This window comes from Macaca fascicularis, chromosome 5, assembly GCF_037993035.2.
Source record: "Macaca fascicularis isolate 582-1 chromosome 5, T2T-MFA8v1.1".
Classification (NCBI taxonomy): Eukaryota; Metazoa; Chordata; class Mammalia; order Primates; family Cercopithecidae; genus Macaca; species Macaca fascicularis.
The window spans coordinates 3,798,140-3,825,234 of NC_088379.1; the positions used below are offsets into that span (position 1 = coordinate 3,798,140).

The 27,095-nt window shown below is 50.7% G+C and overlaps 1 pseudogene; it reads left to right on the forward strand.

The window, feature by feature from the left end:
• Nucleotides 1-3,458: 3,458 nt before the first annotated feature.
• On the forward strand, nt 3,459-21,161 carry LOC135970852 (uncharacterized; annotated as a pseudogene).
• Nucleotides 21,162-27,095: the final 5,934 nt, after the last annotated feature.

Here is a 27,095-nt window from a genome sequence, read left to right on the forward strand (position 1 = left end):
TAAACTACACATGCAAACTATGCACACACATAAACTACACACGCAAAGTACACACATATAAACTACACAGGCAACTATACACAGGCACATAAACCACACACACAACCTGTACACACAATATAAACCACACACACCAGCTACCCACACATATAAACTACATACAGAAACTACACACAGAAACTACACACACACATAAATGATGCACACAAGCTACACACACAGAAACTGTACACACAGATGTAAGTATGAGGCGGAGGGGGAGAGAGAAAGGGGAAGAGAGAGACTGATTTTGCATAGAGAAACCCGGGAAGGAAAACCCAGAACCAGTTTACCACCAGCTGGGAGGACTGGGTGCAGTGAGAAGTCGGAGAATCCTTTACATATTTTTTGACTTTTGAAACACGTAAACGTTTTCATGTTCAGAAATGGAATTAAATCAACAAGCACAAAAAAATTGAACATTGAATCCAAACAGAAATCAGTGAGCCTAAAACAATTGACAGCAACAGCAGATGGAGAAAAGAAGGGAAGCAGCTTTCGAAGGGGCCTCTGGCTGTGGGGACCTGCAGCTCCGAGTCGCAGGTGGGCTTTGTCGGGATGGTGGCGCTGCTGTGGTCGTCTGAAACCATTGTCTGTGGGTGGAGGGTTGGTCGCCTCCGGCAGCATGGTGATCTTCCTCGGAACCAGGACTCTTTCTCTCGCTGGGAGGCGGGAGATACAGATGTGGAATGGGAGACAAAGAAGGTTCCTGGGTGCTTGTGCTTGGATCGGAAGCGGCAGCAATAATTCACAATTCCAAAAAATCCATTTTCTGCCTCTCACCACTGAAAGGTGAGACAGTTAACCCAGTGTTAACCCAGCAGATGGGGTCACATGGGTGGTTTCCGAAGCTGTGGGTCCAGGGCTCCCGAGAAGGCCTGAGTTCAGATCTGGGTCGAGGTGGGCACAGGATGAGCGGGAGTGTGGATCGTGTTGCACCAGACGGGCGGATGCACTTGAGGACAGATGGGGACGCTTCAAGAGGACACAAAGGCCGGGCAGAAGGGGCTCTGGTGCCAAATTTGGGACATAGGAAGAAGAACATTGGATGAATGGTATCGGTGGGTCCACGGCGGCCCTAGAAGGAGGGAGCACTTCCTCCTAGAACAATCCAGCCAGTGTGGGAGAGGCAATGGATTTGAAAGTCCCATTTGTGTAGTCCTCCTGGAATCAACGTATTCAGGTGAAGATCAACAGCGGATGTTGAAGTCGTCTGAGTAGCATCCCAAGGTGGTTGCCCTGTAAGCCCCAGAACCTGTAATCACAGGTCACCTTGTACGGCAAGCGGGGCTTTGCAAACGTGGCTAAGTGAGGGACCTGGAGATGGGGAGGCCATCCGGGATTATCCAGGTGGGCCCTGGTGATCTTCAGGGTCCTTTTAAGAGGGAGGCAGGAGGGTCAGAGCCTGAGGAGGGGATGCAGTGATGGACGCGGAGCTTGGAGGGACGGGCTTTGGAAACCGAGGAAAGGACCACACACATGCCCAGGAACGCAGGCAGAAGGAACGCAGCCCTGCCGACACCAACCTTGGCCCGGTGTGACCCATTTTAGACTTCCAGTCTACAGAGCTGGGAGAGGACACACTTGTGTTGTTTGTGGTAATCTGTTACAGCAGCCACAGGCAACTAACTCAGGTGCCAAAGTCACTGAGTTAAGGGCTGTTGGAGAACAGGATACTCACGCTCCCAGGACCACCAGTTACAAAGGGGAGGGGGCTTACGCAGGAGCAGCTGGCGACAGTCCTTCCCCCGCGACTGGATGTAGCATCACCTGGGAGGGACAGTTGACATGTCCCCTGCTGTGACGGGCAGAGGACAGTGTCTCCTGTGAGTGCTGCAGCCCAGAACGCCACACCCAGATTTCACGCTGGGCCAGTCCGGGTTGTGCTGCATCCTACCGGACAGCTGGCCGGACCCTGGAGGCCGGTGGTGTCACTAAAGGAAAAGAGCTCATCTGGCTCTGGAGAGCCCTGTCAAGGCCTCTGCAACGTGTGTTTCTCTGGGACTTCTGGATCCTGTATATGTGTATGTGGCTGGAAAGGACAATTTTGGAGAATTGGGACATTTTGAGTATTTGCTGCGCACTGGGCTTCATTAAAGTGTCGGTGTTAACACTGAGTTATGATTTAGCAATGCTAGAGATGTGTGTGTCTGTGTCCGTGTCTGCCCCACGGCTGTGGGGTGAGGCAGGAAGCAGGAATGCAGGGTGTCCTGGCGCTCTTCTTGCAGCCGTGTTCTGACTGCCTCTCTTCTGTGCGTGCCCCGCGAGCCCCTTTGCGAGTCCCCCGCCAGCGTGGCCTGGGGATCCTCTCCGCCTGCTGTTCCCACGACCAGGATGATTCTTCTTCGCTTCTGGGCCTTGCTCTGTCGCCCAGGCTGGAGTGCAGTGGCGCCGTCTCAGCTCGCTGCAGCTTTGACCACCTGGGCTCGAGCGATCCACCCCCTTGGCCTCCCGAGTAGCTGGGATTACAGGTGCGTGCCACCACGCCTGGCTAATTTTTTTAAAAATTTTTATAGAGATGGGGTTTCGCCATGTTGCCCAGGCTGTTCTCAAACTCCTGGCCTCAAGTGATCCTTCCGCCTCTGCCTTCCAAAGTGCTGGGATTACAGGCGTGAGCCACCTTGCCCGGCCTTCTCCTTCACTTTTGTTGGGAAGTAGGGAATAAAAACTCACAGCATCATCTTTTTCCAGTTTGGAGAGCTAGCTGGGAGATGAATGGAAGCAGGTCTGTGTTGTCCTGTGGAGTTCCTCATGTGTATACTTGATGGAGGCAGACAGCAGCAGAACCTGGAGCCCGAGCCCCATCCTGGAGGCGTGGGGGGTGCTGCATCTGCAGCTCCGCAGGGACCGGGCTCTTGCATTCAGCCTCGGCCTCCAGTGCACGTAGGGACCCAAGGAAGAGCGGTCTGGGCTCCCCAGCTTTGGCTGCATAAAACTCCTTGCACCTGGGTGGCTTAAAACACCAGCTACCTTATTTAGCTGATGCTTGCTGGATCAGGTGATGGCTTCCTGGGTCTCAGCTGGTGGCAGTCTCTGTGGTCAGCCGGTGGCTTGGAAGTTCTGGAAGGTCTCCCTCCCTTGTTTGGTGCTGGGCTTGATGTCAGCTGGAGAGATGGGGATGACAGGGTTAGTGTCACCTTCCAGAGCCCCAGCACGGTCCCGTGGAGGAGTCACAGGCTTCCTGCAAACAAGGGGGAGCCAGCCCCAGGACACGGTCAGAGGTGATGCCTTAAGAAGCACAGCAGTGCCTGAAGCTTTGCGCAAAGCAGGTCCCTGCCTGTGGGCCTCTCCAGGCCCGTGCGTAGCCTTGTCCATGTCCATGCTGCCCCCTGTCTGCTGCCCGCCTCCAGCTGGCGCTCCAGGAATCATCCTGGTCACGTGAACAGCAGGCAGACAGGATCATGCCCCAGCAGCCCGTGATGGCGGGGACACTTGCAGAGGGGCTCACGGAGCGCGAACAGAAGAGAACGCAGTTGCGAGAACACTGCCAGGATGCCCTACACTTCTGCTTCACGGGAGCGTATGAGGAAGAGAGGCCTCTCTCCGGTGCCCGCGCTCCGTGAGTCCCACTGTGTGTTACCCGCCAGCATGGCCTGGTGGGGGGTGATCCCCTCTGCCTGCTTCTCCAGCCTCTGTGGCCCTGCAGGTCACATGGCCAGGCTCCTGTCAGGGGGTGGAGAAAGACGGTCTACTCCCCGATGGAGTCCCTGAGTCATACGGAAAGATGTAAAGGGGTGTGCACACAGCATGTGGGGTAGAGGGCTTACAGCTGTTTTTGTCCCTTAGCACACACCCCACTCACTCATCAGTGAAGCATCTGCTGCACGTTGGTGCAGCTCTGGGCTCTGGGCTGGGCAGTGCCTGGGACGGGGGACATTTCAGTGTGGAGAGCATCTGTCCACGGCTCACAGGACTTGTCTCGTGTACCTCCAGCTGCAGAGGACCAGGCTGAGATCCAGCGTCACAGGTGTTCCCTGCGTGGCCGGGACACCAAGGCAGGCCCGTGTCTGGGATGCTGGGCCCCTGCTGATGGTCATCCAGATGGCCTTGCAGACCTTCCTCAGCCTCCCGGGGGCCTCCACCCGGCCTCCCCGTGTTCGTCGAGGTGTCGTGCTCATCAGCCTTCCTGGCCTCCACTCAGGGTGGTGCTTCCCTCCATTAAAAAGTCTCCTTGCACGTTTAATCCTGCTTGGTGTCTGCTCTGCAGAGGACCTGGAATAAGACGGCATGAAAACGAGAGTGAGAAGGGCTATGTGGGTGGGAGAGGGGTGTGAGGCGGGCGGGAGAAGGATGTGACACTGGTGGGAGAGGGGTGTGAGGCGGGCGGGAGAAGGATGTGACACTGGTGGGAGAGGGGTGTGACATTGGTGGGAGAGGGGTGTGAGGCAGGTGGGAGAGGGGTGTGAGGCGGGCGGGAGAGGGGTGTGAGGCGGGCGGGAGAAGGATGTGACACTGGTGGGAGAGGGGTGTGAGGCGGGTGGGAGAAGGGTGTGAGGCGGGCGGGAGAAGGATGTGACACTGGTGGGAGAGGGGTGTGAGGCGGGTGGGAGAGGGGTGTGAGGCGGGCGGGAGAAGGATGTGACACTGGTGGGAGAGGGGTGTGACATTGGTGGGAGAGGGGTGTGAGGCGGGTGGGAGAGGGGTGTGAGGCGGGCGGGAGAAGGGTGTGAGGCGGGCGGGAGAAGGATGTGACACTGGTGGGAGAGGGGTGTGAGGCGGGTGGGAGAAGGGTGTGAGGCGGGTGGGAGAAGGATGTGACACTGGTGGGAGAGGGGTGTGAGGCGGGCGGGAGAGGGGTGTGGGTATGAGGTGGGCGGGAAAGGGGTGTGGGGTGGGCGGGAAAAGTGTGTGCTGCGTCCCCTCGCTCAGCTCACCCCACACCTGGGCGGCTTCTGCCCTGGCCTCCCTTTCTAACCTCAGCGCAGAGCAGCAGAGAGTCCAGTGGCCATTTCCGTGTTGGATTTCTCTTCTGTCTGCCTCTGGGATTGAACTGCATGACTGCAGGGCGTGTGTCCTGTTCACAGCTGTATCCTGTGAGCCCAGATGAAGCCTGGAAGTGCGGGGCACAGTGAATGCTCTGTGAGTGAATGAGTGAATGAGTGAATGAATGGATGAAAATGCCAAAGAGTGACGGGGACAGGGAGAGGGAGTGACTAGTTTTGGGAGAGTGACCAGGGAAGGCCTCTCTTGAGGAGGCTGTGTTTATTCTGAGACTCCTGTCCAAGTGAATGAACACGGGAACAGAAAACCAAATACCACATGTTCTTGCTCATAAGTGGGAGCTAAACATTGAGTACAGATGGACGCACAGACACCGGCCCATTTGTGGGTGGAGGCGGGAGGAGGGTCAGCATAGAAAAACCACCTGTTGGCCGGGCACGGTGGCTCACGTCTGTAATTCCAGCACTTTGGGAGGCCGAGGCGGGTGGAACACGAGGTCAGGAGTTCAAGACCAGCCTGGCCAAAATGGTGAAACCCCACGTCTACTAAAAATACACAGAAAAATTTAGCCAGGTGTGGTGGCAGGCGCCTGTAATCCAAGCTACTTGGGAGGCTGAGGCAGAGAATTGTTTGAACCCAGGAGGCAGAGGTTGCAGTGAGCTGAGATCGTGCCACTGCACTCCAGCCTGGGCGACACAGCAAGACTCCATCTCAGAAAAAAAACAAAAAACAAAAACAAAAAATACCAATCAAACAAAAAACACCCACCAGTCGTACTATGCACAGTACCTGGGTTGTGAAATAATCTGTACACCGAGCCCCCGTGACATGCAGCTTACCCGTGTAACAGACCTGCACGTGTATGTCCCTAGAACCTCAAATAAAAGCTGGAAGGAAAAAAAAATAAACAACAAACAAAAACTATGTGAGACTCCCTGAAGGATGAGAATGGGTTCAGCAGGGCCAAAGGAGCCTGCGCCGGGCCCGCGGTAGGAACTCACACCGCTGGTTCAAGACGTGGAAGGCGGCCGGGGAGGCTGGACAGACTGCAGGGGAGCGTGCTGTGAGAAGTTCGGGGAGACAGGGCCTGGGAGGCCAGGTGAGGTGTGGGCACAGCCAGGGATAAACGCCGGTGACCCGAGAGGCACAGGAACTCGCAGTCAAGTGGCCAAGTAGCGGCCATGTTTGCACTGCACTTCGGAAAACGTGACCAGTAAGGAACCAACAAACCTGGAGGGTCCTGACCATTATTACTCAGGGTACAGCATGTCCTTCTCTCTCTGCCTTGTCCCCCACATCTCAGGGGGGCAAACAGAGCAGGTGTGTGTCAGCCGAGGAAACCCTCGATCTTCTAAGGGGACTGCTGGCCATCCTGCCCTGTCTTTGCCACAGGGAAGACGTATCCTTTTGCCCTGGAAGATCAGCCAACTTCTGCGGGGAGAGGAGGGGCCGCAGGTTTATTTCCGGGGAATGCGGGCAAATCTGTAGACCCAGAGGGGAGGCTTTGCTCTCCTGGATGCCTCCGGCGGGCTCTGGCTTGCAAGAATGTCTCGTGCACACATTCTTCCAGTGCCCCGTACTTGGGAAAACACGGAGAAAAGCCGGAATTAGGGAGGGCGGCCTCCTGGCCATGGGGGTGCTGGGCAGGTGAAGGGAGCCATATGGAATCTTCTGGTCTCCAGGCAGCTGCGCAGGGCACCGGTCAGCGGGATCAGTCAAGGAGGTTCGGAGCAGGATGGAGGAACCACTCCATAGATTTCCAGCAGAGAGGGTTTGATGCAGGGAGGGAGATGGACCCCAGGACCCTGGAGCTCGCGCCCCTGCTGTGTCTGCTGCAAGTGCTCTGGGGGGACACAGCCCGACCCAGCGTCGCCCTGGCCACGTGCCCCCAGCACCAGTCCCCGGGCCTTTTATATGCTTCTGGCACGCTGCCTCTCTTCCAGTGCCATCAGGAAAGGCTCGGGGAGCTGGGCCTCACTGGACGGCATACCCCTCCCGCTGGAACAGTGCAGATGTGTTCCACCCTCCAGGGCAGCCTGACTGCAGGACGAATGCCCCCGCCCCGCAGGTGCCGGCACTTCACAGCACACGGAACCCTTCGACCTCCCCGGCCTAGGCTGACCCACTCGGCGCCCCCAGGAGGAGATGCCGGTGCTGCCTGCAGGAGGGAAACCTGGACTTGGAGGGGTGCAGCGGCTTCTCCAAGGTGGCCAAGCTGCCTGGCCCTTGCTCGTGAATCCCGAGTAGCCCCTCCTGTCACTGCCACCCAGTGCTCTCCCCGGAGGCTTGTGTGTCCTTTGTTCTCTCCTGAGGATGGCTGTGGCCTCCTCCTGTTCCTGACAGGGCCCGGTGCCCAGTGGCCCATATCAGAGTTCAGGCCTGAGGGGAGGGGGCGTTTGTGCTAACAGAGGAGGCAGAGGGCAGCCTGCTAGAGTCTGGCCCTGCGGCCACCTGAGCTGTCCCCTGGGACCCGTGGCTTCATGACTCTGACCTAGTGGATGGTATCTTCATGGTCTGAGTGGGAACCAGGTTTGACCTCAGAGTGCCCGGGGCACAGAGTCCCTGTCCTCTGGAGGAAGAGACAGTCATCCCTTTTCGTGCTGACTGGCCCCAGGGCAGTTCCTGCTCTTTTGGATCCAAAGAGGGACAAGCCTGGTTGCGGAGGAGGGCTGGGCTCAGGAGAGGGAGATGGGTGGGAGGGAGGGAGGAAGAGGAAGAGAAGGAGGAAAGGGGGAGAAGAGGAAAGGGGAGGCGAAGTAGGAGGAGGAGGAGGAGGGGGAGACTCAGGCACCCCCGGCATTGCTGTGGCAGACTGGCCCTCAGTTTCCCCATCAGTAAATGAAGAGGCGGGGTCAGGTAGCCCAGGCCCCCTCCCAGGTCTGAGACCTGCGCATCAGGCTGTCTGTGTTTGGAGGAAGCTGGGGATGGCAGCTCCCAGCCATGAGCTCGGCCTTCATTCACTGTGCTCATTCATTCACCCAGTGAACCTCCCGAGTCCCTTCATGAGGGCGGCCTTGCGGGGACGCCATCAGGACCCAGATTCGGGCAGCACGGTGGGGACTGGGCTTGAGGCTCTGGGTGGGACCTGACTTCGGTCTCGGTCTCTGCCCTGTCCTGGCCCTGGGACCATGGGTGAGCTGAGGCAACTCAGTTTCCCGGCCTGTGACCCCAGGCTCTGTCCTCGCCCTGTCACCCGCCATCGCAGCACAAGTTCGAGGGTGCCAGCTTGAGCGGCCTCCTGAGGGCCTTCTGGGGTTAAAGTCTTCAATCCTGAGACTGAGACCAGGGCCGGGAAGGAGGCTCAGCCCCTGTGGACTTTCTCCTCCCTCTCCGTGGCTGAGTCTTGATTTATAGCTGGAAGGGCAGACGAAGGTATCCTGCTGTATACACAACCCTGCTTGACCACATCCCAGGTCTCCTCCCTCTGCGACGCCACAGCGGGGCGCCTTCCGAAAGCCCTCTGGATTGAGGCAGCAGGATCTGTGGTGGAACCCGCCTGGGAGTTGCCAAAGCCCCTAGGACCCCAGCACATTGACCCGGGAGCATCCCCGGGTTGTTTCTGCCTGGAGAGGAGCAGAGGCCAGGCTGCTGCCCTGGGAGGCGAGTGTCACGCCTGGGAACACAGCAGGGACCCCAGGGATGGACAGCGGGTGTTTGCTCCCTGGGCTCTGCCTGCTGGTCCTGGCAGCAGTCCTGACTGCTGCAAAGGCTGTTTTTTGGTGGCTTCCTCAGGGTCCTCGCTGTGCTCTCAGTCCCAGCACCGTCTGCTCTCTTTCCTGGTTATTCAAATGACCCGGCTCCTGTTGCTGTGTCCCGGGTCCCCGCCTCCCCTGAGACGGACTCTGTTCAGGCTAGACCGCCTCGAGGGACCTACTTCAGTCTATTTATGGCAGAAAAGGTTAGCTGGCTCCTGGGAAATGTCAGGGGATAAGTCAAAGCTGGCCAGCGGCAAGGCCCAGTGACGCCCTGTCATTTTATGACTCCCTTTCCTTAATCAGTCGAAGAGAAAAACAAGGGATGAAGGATTTTCCATGGCAACCAGAGAAGGGCAGTGTTCTCTCCCTGCCTGAGCTTGTTTTAAGAGGAGGAGTCTGGCCAGAGGCTGCTGACCCTGGCCCCAGAGGGCAGGGGTCGAGTGTCCTGGAGTGTGACTCCCAGGCACCCGGGCCTGGGTTGGGCCCCTGGAGCAGGCGCAGCTAATCTGGCCAATCTACTCCTTCACACTCATGGAGCAAATGGGGTAACAACCCAGAGATGGGCAGCCCAGGAAGCGAATTTGTAGAGCCTGACCCTCTGAGAGAGCTCTCAGAAGGATACTAGTCTTCTAAACTGGAAACTTATTTATATAATAATGGTAATGTTTATAATAATAACTTATTATTAATTCCTTCACTATCCACCCACCCACTTACTCACCCACTTACCCATCTGTCCATTCAACTCATCCATCCCCGCATCCAGCCAGCTTCCATCCTTTCATACATCCATCCACCCACCCGTCCACCCATTCATCCTTCCTTTCTTTCATCGCCCACCCATCCTCTCAGTCATTCATTCATCCATCCACCCATCCATCCATCTACCCGTTCATCCACCCATCCATCCATCTACCCATTCATCCACCCATCCATCCATCTACCCATTCATCCACCCATCCATCCATCTACCCATTCATCTACCCATCCATCCACCCATCCATCCATCTACCCATTTATCCAACCATCCATCCACCCATCCATCCATCTACCCATTCATCCAACCATCCATCCACCCATCCATCCATCTACCCATTCATCCCCCCATTCATCCATCTACCCATTCATCCACCCATTTGTTTATTTACTCACTCACCCATCCACTCATCCATTCATCCTCTCTTTCTTTCATCATCCATCCATCCACCCATCCATCCATTCATCCACATATTCATCCACCCATTCATTTATTCACTTATCTATCCATTCATCCACCCATCCATCCATCCATCCATCCCCCTGTTCATCCACCAATTCATTTATTCATCCATCCATCCACCTATTCTATTCACCCACCTATCCATTCACCCTTTCTTTCTTTCATCATCCATCCAACCATCCATCCATCCATCCATTTTTCCATGCATCCATCCATCCATCCATCCATCCATCCATCCATCCATCCACCTATTGTATTCACCCACCTATTCATTCATTCACTCACCCATCTATCCACCCATCCATCCTCCCTTTTTTTCATCACCCACCCACCCACCCATTCATTCACTCACCCATCATCCATCCACCCAGCCAGCTTCCATGTCTACATCCAACTACTCACTCAGCCATTCACCCACCAACCTAACTAAACTTCTTTCCTCCCATGTAACACAATACTTATCCACCCATCCATCTGTCAACCTACCCAACCACCCCATAACACACCCACATCCATCCGTTTATCCAAATTTCTGTACACATACTTATCTACCTCTCCTGTACCCATATACCCATGACATCCACTCACCCATTCATGCATGATCCTCCTGCACATTCACTCACTTACCCATTGACTTCTTCACCTACTTATCCACTACTCCCCATTCACCCATACAGTCATAAAACTTCTGTCCATCCATTCTATCCACCTACTCAAACAACGACCTATCAACCCATCTACCCATCAGACTGTGGTCCACCCACCCATCCACCCATCTATCCATCTACCCACCCACCATCCATCCTCTATCCACCCATCCATCCATGCATGCATGCATCCATCCATCCATTCATCCAAACACCACACATCACTGGTATGACCTTAGAAGCTTTGTCCACAGATTCCCACTCAGCTTTGAGATTTGGATCATCCAAATTTGCTTCCTGTGCTGCCCCTCTGGGCTGTTTTCCATCTGCTCCATGAGTGCAAAGGAGTAGATCAACCAGATTAGCTGTGCCTGCTTCAGGGCTCCAGCCAAGTTTGGGAACCTGGGAGCCACCCTCCAGGTCTCACCAGGAACACTATGCCAATCATGGAGAAGTTTGATAAATGCAAATCCATTTGAACCCCCTGGGTGGGGTTTATAGATGTGCATGAAAGGAACGGGATCAAGTTCTATATGGGGTCAAGGGCTCAAAACCAAACTCTAAGATCTGGAGTCCCTATAACAAAACATAAATAGGTTTCTTCAAGTCCCGTCTGTGTGGTAGATGAAAATACCATCAGCACACTGACTGATAATGCTAGTATTTTCTAACCTCCAATTACCTAGATAATGCTTCCCAAATCTCTTGGTTGGTTCCTTAGTGAAAAAACATGTTTAAACCCAAGGGAATATTTAGAATTAGGTGCAGAAATGTTTTATGGTATCAACTTTCGGTATTCATAGTTTTGTGTGAAGGAATCTGGGTATGTTTGGTATTATAAGCATTTGTGATGTTTAAGAGATTTTGGGTTATTAGAAGGACAGTTCAGCCTTTTAATTAAAATTTGAAATATATACTTAATTACTTGAATTAGACTTATGACTATCAGTTGAAATCATAAAGTTTATGTAGAATGTTGGGACATTTAAGAGAATCTAAGTTTCATCATATTAAGAAGTTATGTTTTTAAATTTGAAAGAACTACTTAATTTGGAAAGATTTGTCAGGCAAGATCTAATATATTAAGTTTGTTAATGTGATTAAGTTTTTGATGGTGTTTTATTAAGTAGTAGGACCTGCTGCTAATGAGAGAACTTTTAGAAAGAATTTTGAGATTTCTTAAACTTATAATGATAATATTTGTAGATTCAGCTCAATAGTTTAAGGGAGAAAAACATACGTTTCTGATTTTGTATCATTAGTACATGCAAATTTTAATTTTTTAAAACCCAAAGTAATTTCTGAATAATCTATCATATGCGCAAAAAATGCCTTTGGGGACATAAAATAAATATCACATTAGCACCATGCCAACTTATTCTTCCATCCATCCATCCATCCATCCATCCATCCATCCATCCACTCACTTATTTACCGTTTACTCTCCCTTCTTTCTATCCTGCTATCTACCTGTCCTTTAACATTCCCACCTACCCACCCATTTATTCATCCAGCCATCCATCCATCCATCTGTCCGTCCATCCAGCCGTCCGTCCATCCATCACCCACCCACCTACCCATCCATTCGTCATTCATCCACCCATTTCCATCCTCCTATCATCCATCCATCCCTCCATCCATCCATCCATCCATCCATCCATCCATCCATCCATCCATTTATCTACTTGTCCATTCATCCATCAACCTATCTACCTAGGAAATATTTATTAAAGGACCTAGTAGGCAGCAGACACTAGAAAAAAAGTACCTACACCTAAAGGGGAGCTGCTTCTGGACCCACAGACTTTTCTGACTTCTCATTGTTGAAGAGACTGGCCCTGTCCCTATGCTCTGTCATTTTTCTTTGACTTTGCCATCTTGTCCCCTACAGTGATCTGGTGATCATGAGCACAGTGGTTAGTGTGTGGGCTATGGTACCAATGGCCTGGGTTCAAATCCCACCCCAACCACTTTCTCGCTGGATGACATTGGTCCATGGAGACAAAGGAGCACTGACCTCTTAGGCTCCTGGTAAGGGCCATGGGTCAGTGAGTGTGAGTGTGGGTGTGTGTGGGAGCAGAGCCTGGACTGTGGCCTGCCCCTGCCAACACTGCCTGTGATGAGCTGCAGCCAGGCATCCTGCTAGATGCTGGCTCATCCCGACATGTGTGTGCATTAAGGCGGGGTAGCCTCTGGGGGTTCTGGACACAGACCAATGTCCTACTGCAGCTGTGAAGAGAGCTAAGTGGAGCTGAATGTGTTGCTCTGGGAAATGAAGAGAAGGGAGTGGCTTTCCATGGTGAACAGCCTCTGCCTCACCAAAGGGAATCCAGTCTCCCTGGGGGCTTTCCTCTAAGCTCTCCCTGCACTGCCCTCAGGGCCCGACAGGGCCAGGTCTGGGCTGCAGGGACTGACCAGGAATAAATGAGCTGGCCTTGGAAGGCACAGTAGACAGCCCATCCCCATAGCTCCTCCCTGGGAGCACAGGGCGCAGAGAGACCTGGGGAGAGGCTGTTTGTGTCCCCAACGTGGGTCCCTGAGGTAGGGCCCCAGCCCTGGCTCCAGATGGGGCTTGAGAACCAGTCGTCTTCCCTGCGTTCTGTGGGGCTGCCCTGGTCCTGCGGCCCCATGGCCCCTGTGGTCACGTTAAATGCTTTCAGCTCCAGGTTCGCCTGAGACCCTCTGCCTGCCTGTCCTGAAGTCTGCTGCCCTGTGGTGTGGGGAGCTCCCACTGTCCCCATCCACCTCCATCTGCCAAGCCCATGGCCCCTCTGGTGTCAGGAGCCTGCTGGTCACTCTGCCTGCCCTCTGGGCAGCCTGGTGGGGATGGTCCCCTGGATGATCCCTGGATCCTCAGAGCCTGCCCCTGCCCCACCCAGCTGCCTCCTACAGGCTCTCACAGTGGGCAGGGCTGGTCCCACATTATGTTCTAGAACAGGGCCAGGCACAGGCTGCTGGTGGTGGGGGTGGAGAAGGGGGAGCGTGGTGCAGGCACCAGGCAAAGCCTATTTCCTGCCGTGGGGCTTGGGCAAATGCAGAGCCAGCCAGTCTGAGATTCTTCTGTAAAGGAAGGGGACCAATATGTCCCCAAAGGGGGCTGGGGTGAGGGGAGCTGGAGTCTGAGTCAGTGGGGACAGGGTCACACTGTAGGGTGATCAAAGCAGTTTCTCCCATTTCTGTGACCAGGGCTGTGCCACGTCTTGGAGGAGAGGGGGTGCCTCCCTGGGCTCCTTCCTGGGCTCCTGTAAGAGGAGGTACAGTGCGGGGACTGGTCAGAGATGGTGGGAGCCCTTCCGGTGCAGGGAGGTGTCTGCCAGGCACAGCCGCAGGGCCTCTGTGGCTGTCACAGGTGCAGCCCCATGTGTGACTCAGCCAAATTAGATGGCTTCAGAGAGGGCCCTGGCCCCCACGTTTCTGGTCTCCCAGCAGCCTGGTCCCAGAACTGGGCTCACCCCTGGTCCCTCTGCACTTCTGCACCTAGACTGTCTCTGCACAGGGCCAGACAGACCCTCCCCGACCACTGGGCAGAGCAGGGCATCCTTATAAACAATATGATTTTATTGCCATAAAGCAAATGGCACACACGAATGGTAATGTGAGCCCCTGGAGGGACATGCTATTGCCACTGCCCCAGAAACTTCCTGGGTTCCTTCCCTCTCCCCTTGGGAACCACTCACCTGACTTTTGGGGTAATCATTTTCTGCCTTTTAGTTCCAATTTTCCCACTCATGTAGGCACCCCTAAACAGGTGTTTAGTTTTTGTCTGTGTTTGAATGCTACCTGATGGGATCGCATCCTGGGAATGCTTCCATGACTTGCTTCTATTGTTCAGCCTAGGCTTGACGATTCCTCTTTGCAGTTGTGTGTAGCTGTCGCTGTTCATTTTCCTGGCTGTGTAGTATTCCATGGTACGCCTGCACCACTGAAGAAATGCTGCTGTGACCACTGTAAACATTGGAACCATCTTTTCCAAGCAGGTATTTACAGAAAATAGCCAGAAATAGCAGTCTGGACAACTTCAACTTTACTAGATACTGCTGAATGATTTTCTAAAGTGCACACCCAGCAGCTACCTATAAAAGGTACTGCTGCTCCACATCCTTGTCAACACTGGGTTTTGTCTGAATTGAACATTTTTAAACTTTTTTTTTTTCCTTATTAGAGATGGAGTCTTGCTATGTCACCCAGGCTGGCCTGGAACTCCTGGGCTCAAGCAATTCTCCAAGCTTCCTGAGATTTTACCATTTTGATGATTTGCATTTCCTTGGGAGGGAATGAGGTTCTGCATCTTTGCTTGTGTGTATTTGCCATCTGGATTTCCTTTTATGTGAAGCACCTGTTCAAGTCTTTTGTCTGTTAAATATTTTTTGTTTTTTGGTGAATAGTTACGAGCGTTCTTCATATATTTCCTAAGTGACTCTTTGCCAATTATCCGTCCTGCAGACATCTTCTCCCAGTGTGTCTTATCTTTCCATTTCAATGTGGTGTCTGATGAACAGAAAGTAGTACATTTCAATGAAGTCCAATTAATTCCTCTTTTGCTTTATGGCTTGTGCCCTTTGTGTCTTGCTTAAGGAATGTCTCCTTACTCTGAAGTCAGAAGATTTTCTCCTTTATGCCTTTCCAAAAGATCTGTGGGTTCGTCTTTCATATTTAATCCACCTGGTATTGATTTTTGATTTATAATTATTTTTTCTCAGCATTGACTTTTGTGGACAGTGCAGAGCAGGAGTGTAAGTAATATTTTTCCCTCTATGGATAATCAGTTCTCCAAACTGATTTTAAATGGGACTGTCTTGTCCGCATCGATCTGCCTCTCTCCTCCAGCGGCCAGGCTTGCCCTGTGTCCATCTGGTATGCCTTACCTGTGCACCGAAACCTAACTGTCTGCTTTGCTAAGGCTTTAAGGGAAATCTTAGGGAACAGAAAGACCAACCTTCCCACTTTTTGTTCTTCATTAAGAATATTTTGGCTATTCCTGGCTCTTTTTTAAAAAGTTAAAAAAGATCTTTATTGGACACCAGAATCAGAATAGATTCACAGCGATGCCTGCTCTAATTCCATGTACATTTAAAATCATCTTGTTAAAGTCTACTAACACACACACGCACACGTATGCACACACGTGTGCACACACACGCACATACACGCACACGCACACACGCACACATGCACGCACACACACATGCACACACATGCACATGCACGCACACACGCATGCACACACACATGCACACACATGCATGCACACACACGCACACACATGCACTGCATGCACACATGCACACATGCATGCACACACATGCACACACATGCACATACATGCACACATGCGCACACACATGCATATGCACATGCACGTGCACACACACATGCACACACCACTTGGGATTGTGATTGGCATTGTAGTGGCTCTACAAATCATTTTGGGGAAAAACTGGTATCTCTGTAATATTATTGAGTTTTCCAATCCATGTATGTGTTTATTTTTTGAAAACAAATATGTTTTATTTCTCCTTTTATTTAGATCTTCGTTAATGACGTGCAGTAAAATTTCGTATTTTTTCTCTGTGTATCTTGCATGTATTTTGTTAGGTTTATTCCTCGATGCTTCTTGCCATCTGTCCTGCTGTAATAGTCTCTGTGATGGTTAATTTTATGCCAACTTGGCTGGGCCACAGTGCCCAAGTACTTGGTCAGGATGTTGCTGTGAGGCTGCTTTTCAGATAAGATTCACACTGAAATCAGCTGACCTTCAGTGGGGCAGAAGGCTCCCCATAATGTGGGTGGGTTTCGTCCAATCAGGTGAAGGCCTGACTAGAACACAGGCCGACCTCCCCAAGGGAAGAGGGAATTCTGCCAGCAAGTGGCCTTTGGACTCAAACTCCAACTGCTCCCTGAGTCTCCAGACTGTCGGCCTGCCCTGCAGACTCTGGACCCACTACGCCTCCACAATTGTGTGGGCCAATTCCTTAAAAAAATCAATAATCGAGGCCGGGTGTGGTGGCTCACATCTGTAATCCCAGCACTTTGGGAGGCCAAGGCGGGTGGATCACGAGGTCAGGAGTTCGAGACCAGCCTGGCCAACATGGTGCAACCCCATCTCTATTAAAAATACAAAAATTAGCTAGGTGTGGTGGCGGGCGCCTGTAATTCTAGCTACTTGGGAGGCTGAGGCAGGAGAATTGCTTGAAACTGGGAGGTGGAGGTTGCAGTGAGCTGAAGTTGCACCACTGCACTCCTGCCTGGGTGAAAGAGTGAAACTCCGTCTAAAAAAAAAAAAAAAAATCAGTACTCTCTCTGTGTACACAAACACATGCACACACACACACGTGCACATGCGTACACACACAGGCACATGCAGGCATGCACATACACACACATCTTGTTGGTTCTGTTTCTCTAGAGAATCCTAACTAACGCAGTATCTTTTTTGTTTTTGTTTTTTTTGAGACAGGGTCTCACTGTGTCACCCAGGCTGGAGTGCAGTGGCACGATCTCGGCTCACTGCAACCTCTGCCTCCTAGGTTCAAGTGATTCTTGTGCCTCAGCCTCCCAAATAGCTAGGACTACAGGCGTGTGCCACCACATCCAGCTAATTTTGTATTTTTAGTAGAGATGGAGTTTCACTTTGCTGGCCAGGCTGGTCTTGAACTCTTGACCTCAAGTGATTTGTCTACCGGGGCCTCCCAAAGTGCTGGGATTACAGGTATGAGCCACCATGCCCAACCCTAATACAGCATTGTTTAAAAAGTTATATTTTCTATTTTTTTTTTTTGTTGCTCATATATGCCAATACAACAGATGTTTGCATTTTGGTTTGTATCCTGCAAACCTGCCAAACTTATTAACCCAAACACTTTATTTGCAGCTCCTTCTGAATTATTCTTGACAGAATCAGACAGACCTGTGGTCAGCCACCCTCTTTCTAGACTTTACTCTGAATTTTCCTCTCTCTCCTTCTGGGAGTCAACGTGGATGTGTGCCAGACCCTTTCTGCCAGCTTCCCCTCCTCCCATCTTCTCCTCCGCACTTTCTGTCTGACTTCCGGTGCTGCATAGAGGACAGCTTCCGCTTCCTCCAGGCTCATCCGTCCTCTCCTCTGCTGTGTCTGCTCTGCAGTTAAATGCATTCATTGCCTTTGAATTTCAGTTATGTATTTTCATTCTAGGAGATCTTCTCAGGGTGGGCGTAGTTATTTTTTGCATGTTTTTGGTCCTTTAATTTCTCGTCCTCTGTGTGTGATAAGGCCATTATCTGATTATCTGAATTCCTTTTTTCTTGAGTCAGTCTCGCTCTGTCACCCAGGCTGGAGTGCAATGGGGCGATCTTGGCTCACTGCAACCTCTGCCTCCCAGGTTCAAGCAATTCTCCTGCCTCAGCCTCCCAAGTTGCTGGGACTACAGGTGCATGCTACATGCCCGGCTGACTTTTGTATTTTTAGTAGAGACTGGGTTTAACCACATTGGTCAGGCTTGTCTCCAATTCCTGATCTCAGGTGATCTGCCAGCTTCAGCCTCCCAAAGTGCTTGGGGTCCTGTGGTACAGAAGGGATCCGTGTTTACTTCTGTCATGTTCCTGGAGGCCCTGTCAGTCCCTACTGAACTCTAACCTGACTCTTGGAATAAAGCTTCTTTGTCAGTTTATCAATACTTTAAAGAAATGTTCATATCTTACCCAGGATTTATTTTATTTGATTTTGTTGTGTGGGAGGCATGAGTAAAGGTCATGGCCTGCCATAGCATAGGAAAATGGAAGCCGTGGACCTTGTTTAAAAGGAGGCGTCGAATGTGAGGAGTTTCCCATTCCTTAGGTGGTGGGTGAACTGTGCTCAGAATAGCCCAGATGGCTCTGCCAAGGTGGGAACCACACATGAGAGTCCCAGATGAGACTTCCGGCTTTCCTGCCATGGTGTGTGCCCAGGTGGTTCTCATAGGACACTGCCAACAGCAACAACAAGGAACACAGCCGCAGCAGTGGGGGCCCTGGGCAGGCGGCCTGCCCTCACTTAGGCCACCATGTTCCTGTCTAAGTGTGTGGGAGCCTGGAGCTGCCATCACTGCTGCTTTATAACTGTGGACACCGAGGTTTAACAGTTTGCTCCTGGTCCCCAGGCTGGGATTTGGCTGGGCTGGGCCGGCTCAGCCCCTGCAGGGTTCTCACCTCTGCACCTACCTGAACGTTCCTCTCATTCTCAGCTTCTGGTGAAAATGGAGCTTCTGCCCCAAGGCCCAGGGCCTGGCAGGACTTCCCTGAACACCCCAGCATGGAAACAAGAGGCAGAAAGGTCTCAGCAGTGGGCAGTAAAGATGTCACATCCACCTGGTCAGGCCACTGTGGTCTTTGGAGATGGCCATGGCCTCACTCTCATGGAGCTGGGAGCTGCTAGGTGGGCCCCACCTCATGGCTGTTTGTAGCAGAAGCAGGGAGAGAATTTGAGACGTGGCAGAGGCCTGAATCCAAGGAAGTTCCTCAGAAAGTGCAGGGCCTCTTGGAAACAAGGGCCCCTCAGAAACAAGGGCCCCTCAGAAACAAGGGGTCCTTGGGTCCTCCCGGCTGGGGAGAAAGCCTGGCCCACTGCCATGCTCTTGGAACAGGCAACTTCTGAGGCTTCCATACTCCACTCCCAGGCCTGGCCCTGCTGGCCTCCCTGGAGGGCCCAGTGTCAGGAGGGGGCCCAGGCATCACTGGCTGCCTGCCTACCTCCTCACAAGAGGAGGAGGCCTGGGCCCAAGGTGGCCATGACCAGCCAGTCCGGGACTCCTATGGGCAGCACTTGCTCTGCCACCCTTCCCTGTCACAGGGGCAAAGAGGCACAGGCCAGGCCAGAAGGGTGGAGTGTGAGGGAATCATGGATTTAGAGCTGAGAGACACTGGGGTGGTGGATTAATGTCAGCAGAGTTGGAAACGGAATCAGAAAACAGGCCCAGGAGTCACCTCATGTGGAACATGTAGATTTCCTGGTGCACCTGTACTCCCAGATGAGACTTCCTGGTGCACCTGCACTCCCAGGTGAGATTTTCCAGTGCACCTGCACTTCCAGATGGGACTTTCTGGTACAACTGCACTCCCAGGTGAGCCTTCCTGGTGCACCTGTACTTCCAGGTGAGACTTCCTGGTGCACCTGCACTTCCAGATGGGACTTTCTGGTACAACTGCACTCCCAGATGAGCCTTCCCTCCCAGATGAGCCTTCCGGGTGCACCTGCACTCCCAGATGCAGACTTCCTGGTGCACCTGCACTCCCAGATGCAGACTTCCGGGTGCACCTGCACTCCCAGATGCAGACTTCCGGGTGCACCTGCACTCCCAGATGCAGACTTCCTGGTGCACCTGCACTCCCAGATGCAGACTTCCTGGTGCACCTGCACTTCCTGGTGCAGACTTCTTGGTTCATCTGCACTTCCTGGTGAGAATCCCTTGCACATCTGCACTTCCTGATGCACCTACACTTCTAGGTAAGACATTCTGCTGCATCTGCATTTATGGGTGAACTTCCTGGTGAGAATCCCTTGAGCACCTGCACTTCTAGGTGGAACTTCCTGGTGCACCTGCGCCTCCAGGCACAGACTCTCAGGTGAATTTCCAGGCAGAAGAGACCTAGGCTGCATTCCACAGGTGTCTGGCTTTTTTGACCTTGGACCTTGAGTGCTGTCTTGGGAGGTAGGCTTTTCCAGGGTCTGTAAGGATTGGGTAGGGTGGACAGACATGGTAGTGGCAGGTGCAGAGGAGGGACATGCAGACATTTGACATGGAGGGGGAGGACAAAGCCACCTGACCAAAGGTATCCCAGTCCCAACACAGCCAGGAAGCCTAGAATATGTGGAGGGGCAGCAGTGTGGAGGGTCTCCTCTCCCCCGCCCCTACTGCCCCGCCGCCCCTGTTTGGAGGTGAGCACCCGGCTGATGCTGCTCCCTCTCCTGGCCTGGCTCCGGCTCCTAAGCTGTCCTGTGGTTCTGCCTTCCCACTGGACTTGTCCCCAGGGAGGAGAGCCCTGGCACAGTGACAGGAAGGTCTGGGGCTGCCAGATGGCCCATCCCTCAAGTCACCTTATACAGGGCGTCTGGCTGGCCCCTGGGTCTCTGGGGTGTGTGTGAGCGCAGTTCAGTGAACCCCTCTCCTTTGTGGTGGGGTTTCTCAGTGCGCCAGGCTAGGAGACCCTCGCTGGGGAGGGCGCCAAGCAGTGCCACCTGCGGTGGGGGCGTCAGCCAAGCCTCAGCCCCTAAGTCCATGGCGTGACAGCTAGAGACATCCCCCATGGGTGAATGTGTTGTTTTGTTTTCTTAGTTATTTTAGAGAAAACGCTCCCCAAACATGCCACATGCAGAGGATGCTGGGTACTAGGCCACCTTTGCTGGACAGCTCCAGGTAACTGCATTTGCTCTGCCAATGTTGACTTTTTAAAAACAGAAAACACATATAGACAAATCCATCACACACACATGCACAGACACACACACAGAGTCGACAATGTTGGCTCACAAGTAGAGCTCTTAGTCTGTTTATATTTAATGCAATTACTGATACACTTAAGTTTGGAGCTGCTGCTTTATTTTGTGCATACTATTTGTTTGCAGATTCTGTGTATAACTTCTTTCCTTTCTTGCCTTCTTTTAGATGATTTTCCCCAGCTTTCCTTGAGGATTTTCAAGCAAACAGGCATGTTGAAAGAATAGACAAGGACCACTTGCATGCCCTCAGTTAGATTCACCAACTGTCAATATTTTGCGTTGTATGTATACACGTACATGTCTGTGTATACACATATACACATACAGTCACGCATCACCCGATTGCAGGGATGGTTCTGAGCAAGGCGCTGTTAGGCGATTTCGTCGCTGTGTGAGCATCATAGTGTGAACTTACTCAAACCCAGATGGCACAGACGCATCGCCTCCCACACGCCTGGGCTGCATGGCAGGACCTCCTGCTTCTGGGCTACAAACTCAGGCAGGGTGGTACTGCACTGAATGCTGCAGGCCATTGTAACACGCGGTAAGTATTTGTGCATCTAATCATACCTAAACATAGAAAGAGTGTAGTAAAAATACGATATGAAAGATGAAATACAGTACACCTGTACAAGGTCTGCTCTGTTCTAATCTTATGGGGCCACCATTGTATGTGCTCTCTTTTCCTGACAGAAGTGCTGTTATGTGGCACATGACTGTATATGGAAATACACACACACACACACACCCATACATAAGCATATGCATACATACATATATACATGTATATACACGTGCATATAATACATGTAGGTGGCACATGACTGTATATGGAAATACACACACACACACATCCATACATAAGCATACGCATACATACATATATACATGTATATACACGTGCATATAATACATGTAGGTGGCACATGACTGTATATGGAAATACACACACACACACACATCCATACATAAGCATATGCATACATACATATATACATGTATATACACGTGCATATAATACATGTAGGTGGCACATGACTGTATATGGAAATACACACACACATCCATACATAAGCATATGCATACATACATATATACATGTATATACACATGCATATAGTACATGTAGGTGGCACATGACTGTATATGGAAATACACACACACACACATCCATACATAAGCATACGCATACATACATATATACATGTATATACACGTGCATATAATACATGTAGATGTCTGTCAATTGCTATCCAACGTGAATTCCATCAATTTACACCCTTACCAGCAGCATTTGGGTATTTGAGGTGTCACACATCCTTGCCAGCACTGGATATTATAGCGGCTTTGAGATTTTGCCAACCTGGTGGGTGTGAAGTGTATCTTGTTGTGGTTTTAATTTCCATTTCTCTAATTATGCAGAGGCTGAGTGCCGGGCTTCCTCTCCTACGAAGAGCCTGCCAGCTTGCAGGCTGTCAGTGCTCACTGTGGGTGCGGGTGGCGTGCCTGCCTGCACAGCCCTTGCCTCTGTTAGTCTGCAGGGTCTCCACTCCTGACTTCCGGGAAACAAGGTACCGATTTCAGCACTGCACCTGAACCTTGTTTACTGATTTACAGCTGGAAGTGAGGGCCTGAGGGATCCTTCTATGGAATTGTATGACTCGGCATCTTTTTGGTTGCAAGCAGCAGCATCGCAGCCTAAGCGAATCTATTGGCTTCTTCGACAGACCAATCCGGTGGAAGTGGTGGTTTCGGGTGAGAGATGCTCCAGGGGCTCTCCATGATGTCCCCAAGCTCCTTTAACCTCTGGGCACTGCTTCTGCAGGATTGGCTTTGTCTTAGGGCTGGTTCCCCTACATTCTTGAGCTGGTTGTGGGCAACTCCTACCCCCTGTGGGAGGACTGGACTGCCTTAGATCACATGTGTGTCCCTGACTCTCTGTAGTCAGGGGATAGAATATTCAGATTGGGGTGGAGCCAGCTTCTGCTAAACCACATGGATCTCCAAACGGAAGTCAGAGCAGATGGGAAGGGGGAGCAGACGTTGAGCTCAATCAATGAACACCCACCTTGGGAGTCGCATCCTGGAGGGCTTGATGACTGCCACACTGGCTGCTCAGTGCTCCTAGCTTACTTTTGGGCATATGCCTGTGAACCAGATGGCAGCACTTTCTGAAAATCGGGTCTGCAGATAATTGGAGGATTTTTTAAATTATGAAAATGTTCATTATGGAAGAATAAATGAAGAATAGCATATGAAAACCTGTATCTCTCCCACTTAGGTTCAACAATTACTAGCATATTGCCATGTATGTGTCTCTCTTTCCTTCCTCTAAAGTTTCGCTGAGCATTTCACAATGAGTTCGAGGCTCTATGACACTTTGCCCCCAATCCTTTCACGTGCATATTTGTTATAAACAAGGGCATCTTCTACAGAACCACAATACCATGATCACATGTAAGGAAATTAGAAATCGGTTCTCAAATATTATCTAATATCCTGTCCAGATTAAAAGTGCTCAATGCTCCCTACATCTCTCTTATAGCTATGAGTTTGAACCAAGACTTAACCAAGTTTCATGCACTGCCTCACCTGTCTCTCAAACTAGAAAAGTTCCTGTTCCTTCTAGATTGAAAGTTTTAGATTAAAAGTATAGTTTGTTGATGTTTTTTCCTTGACTTTTCCTCTCGAAGATCTATGTCTTGAATCGTGCCCACAGCTTGTGTCCTTCTGTTTCCTCATGACAGGCTCAGCTTTTTCCTCTGTCTCCCTGTCTTTTCTGTAAATTGAAATTTAGGTACAAATCCTTCATAAGGACTCACTTAATGCTCCATAAGTAAGCTATGTTCTTTGTACTGCTATGCTTTATGCTGCTGCGCTTCAGGACCATGTGACAGGTTATTACATTTGTTTTTCGTCACATTTCCCATCTTTTCCTCCATCTTCTGATCATAATTGAGCATTTTAATTATCCCATTATATCTCCTCTATTGACTTACTGATGCCTCTTTAAAAACCTTTTGAGAGGTTTTCTTATGGTTCACTATATATATGTGTATATATATGCATATATAAATTTATATATGCATATAAATATATAATTTTTTTTTTTTGAGACGAAGTATCGCTGTATTGCCCAGGCTGGAGTGTAGTGATGTGATCTCGGTTTACTGCAAGCTCCGCCTCCCGGGTTCACACCATTCTCCTGGGACTGCAGGCACCCGCCACCATGCCCAGCTAATTTTTTGTGTTTTTGGTAGAGATGAGGTTTCACCATTACCCAGGACGGTCTCGATCTCCTGACCTTGTGATCCACGCACTTTGGCCTCCCAAAGTGCTGGGATTACAGGTGTGAGTCATTGTGCCAGGCCCACAATATGTATTTTTAAACAGTCTGAACATACCTTAAAATAATATTGTACTTCTTCAAGTGTAGTGTAAGGACCAGTATATGTGGAATTCCTCCCGCCTGTTTCTTTGTCGTTTTTATCACACACTTCACTTTGACATATGCCACAAGCATACAAGAAATTATTATAATCTTCCTTTTAAACAATCATCTTTTAGAGAAATTAAATTTAAAAATGATTTTATTTTGTCTTCAATTTCCACTATCTTCATTTCTTTTTCTAGATTCAAGTTTCTGTCTATATGATAGTCCTTCCACTTGGAGAACTTTCACAGTTTTTGTGTAGAGTGGGTTTTCTGGTAATGAATTTTCAGCTTTTTTTTTTTTTTTTTTTGGAAGTCTTCATTTTTCACTCAGTTCTTAAAAAAAAAAAAAAAAGAAATCTCTCCATTGTCTTTTTGCTTGCATGGTTTCTGATGAGAAATCTGTGGAAATTTTTATCGTTGTTTCTCAGTAGATAATGCAGATCATGTATCTTTTTCCTCATCGGGCTTCAAGATTGTCTTTGTCCTTTGTGGTGGTTTGACGATGTGTCCGGGTGTGAATTTTCCTGATGTTTATCCTTCTTGGTGTTCTCTGGGCTTCCTGAATCTGTGATCTGGAGTCTGTCACTCATATTGGAGATTTTTTTTTTTTTTGAAATGGAGTCTCACTCTGCTGCCCAGGCTGGAGTGCAGTGGCGCCATCTCTGCTCACTGCAAACTCTGCCTCCCGGGTTTATGCCATTCTCCTGCCTCGGCCTCCTGAGTAGCTGGGACTACAGGTGCCCGCCACCCCACCCGGCTAATTTTTTGTATTTTTAGTAGAGATGGGGTTTCACTGTGTTAGCCAGGATGGTCTTGATCTCCTGACCTCTTGATCTGCCTGCCTCTGCCTCCCAAAGTGCTGGGATTATGGGCTTGAGCCACCGCGCCTGGCCCATATTGGAGAATTTTTAGTCATTAGGTCTTCAAATACCTCTTCCAGCCTCTTCTCTGTGTCTTGTCCTTCTGGAACTCCACTACATGTATGTTAGGCCGTCCAATGTTGTTCCAGGCTCTTCCCACATGCACCTGCCCTCTTCCGGGGTAGTGCCACGGTTAGCCTGTGTGTCTGACCCTTTTCCAGGGTAGAGCTTTTATTTTTTTCTGTTTTCTTCTCCAAGCTTCCAGGAATTCCTACCAGTGACAGAGGCTCGGATTTTTGTGGTGGTGTTGTTTTTCTTTGCAGACTTTGTTGGGTAGAGAGTGGGGATGGGTCTGGGCAGAGTTTTGGGGGTAAATGTGTTTCCTTCCACTAGTACCCCAGGTAAAGCTTCCCTAGGATTTTCCTTGTGTCTTCCCTGGGAGCCGTTGGTGGGATCCTTGGAAGAAAAGCTTCTAGAGGGTAAGAACCTCCCTTATGTCTGTGGTCCCAGGGGTGTCACACTCCCATGCTTATCCATGCTTGGCCTTTAGTAAATTCTTAAACATTTCTACCCAATATAGATCTATATCTACCAGCTTGTAATAGATTCGGTGGCATCTGCCCCAGGTGAGAACATGCTCAGGTCCTGTTTCTTCCTGGAAGCCTGTTTTTCTCCAGATTTTGGCTTGCTTGTTTCCTCTGTGGCTCCATTTCTCTGAAGGCCTGATGAAAAATCATTAACTTGCAGTTTCTCAGCTTTTCTTCCTATTGTAAGGGCTGAAGCAAGGCTCTTTCTGCTCTCTTCAAGCTGAAACTGGAAATCTGCTTTTGAAAGGTGTCTTTGTGGGATGCAGGATTCTAGGCTGACGATATTTTCAGTCTGCAGAGATGTCATCCATTGTTTCCTGCCTGCATTGTTTCTAATGAGAAACTGGAGGTATTTCTTTTCTTCCCCTCCTACGTGTCACATTTAAATTTTCTCTGGCTGCTTTTCAGATTGTATTTTTATTTTTGGTTTTCAGTATTTGTTATAAAGTGCCTTGGTGTGTTTGTGTATGTGTATGGTGTGTGTCTCTCTGTGTGAGGGGTGTGTGCATGCACATATTTGTGTGGTGCGTGTGTTTGTGTGTGTGGTGTGTGTGTTTGTGTGTGTGTGTCTGTGTGTGTGTGGTGTGTCTCTGTATGTGTTTGTGTATATGTGTTTGTGTGTGTTCATGTGTTTGTCTCTATGCATGGTGTGTGTGTGTGTCTCTGTGTGTGTGGTGTGCATGTGTCTGTGTGTACAGTGTGTGTGTTTCTGTGTATGTGTCTCTGTGTGTGTCTGTGTTTGTGTGTGTGTGTCTGTGTGCATGCATGCATGCACGTTATGCTTAGGGTTTGTTACTACTTCTGTGGGTTGATGTTTTTCATTATTTTATTTTATTTTTTTGAGATGGAGTCTCACTCTGTCACCCAGGCTGGAGTGCAGTGGCATGATCTTGGCTCACTGCAACCTCCGCCTCCCAGGTTCAAGATATTCTTCTGCCTCAGCCTCCTAAGTAGCTAGGACTACAGGCGTGCGTCACCACACTCAGCTAATTTTTGTATTTTTAGTAGAGATGGGGTTTCACTAGGTTGGCCAGGCTGGTCTCAAACTCCTGACCTCAGGTGATCCACCCACCTCGGCCTCCCAAAGTGTTGGGATGACAGGCGTGAGCCACCATGCTCGGCATTTTTCATGATATTTTGAAACATTTTGGCCATTATTTCTTCAAATACATTTTTAATCCCTGCTGCAGTCTGTTTCTCCTCTCTTTCTGGGGCTCCAGGA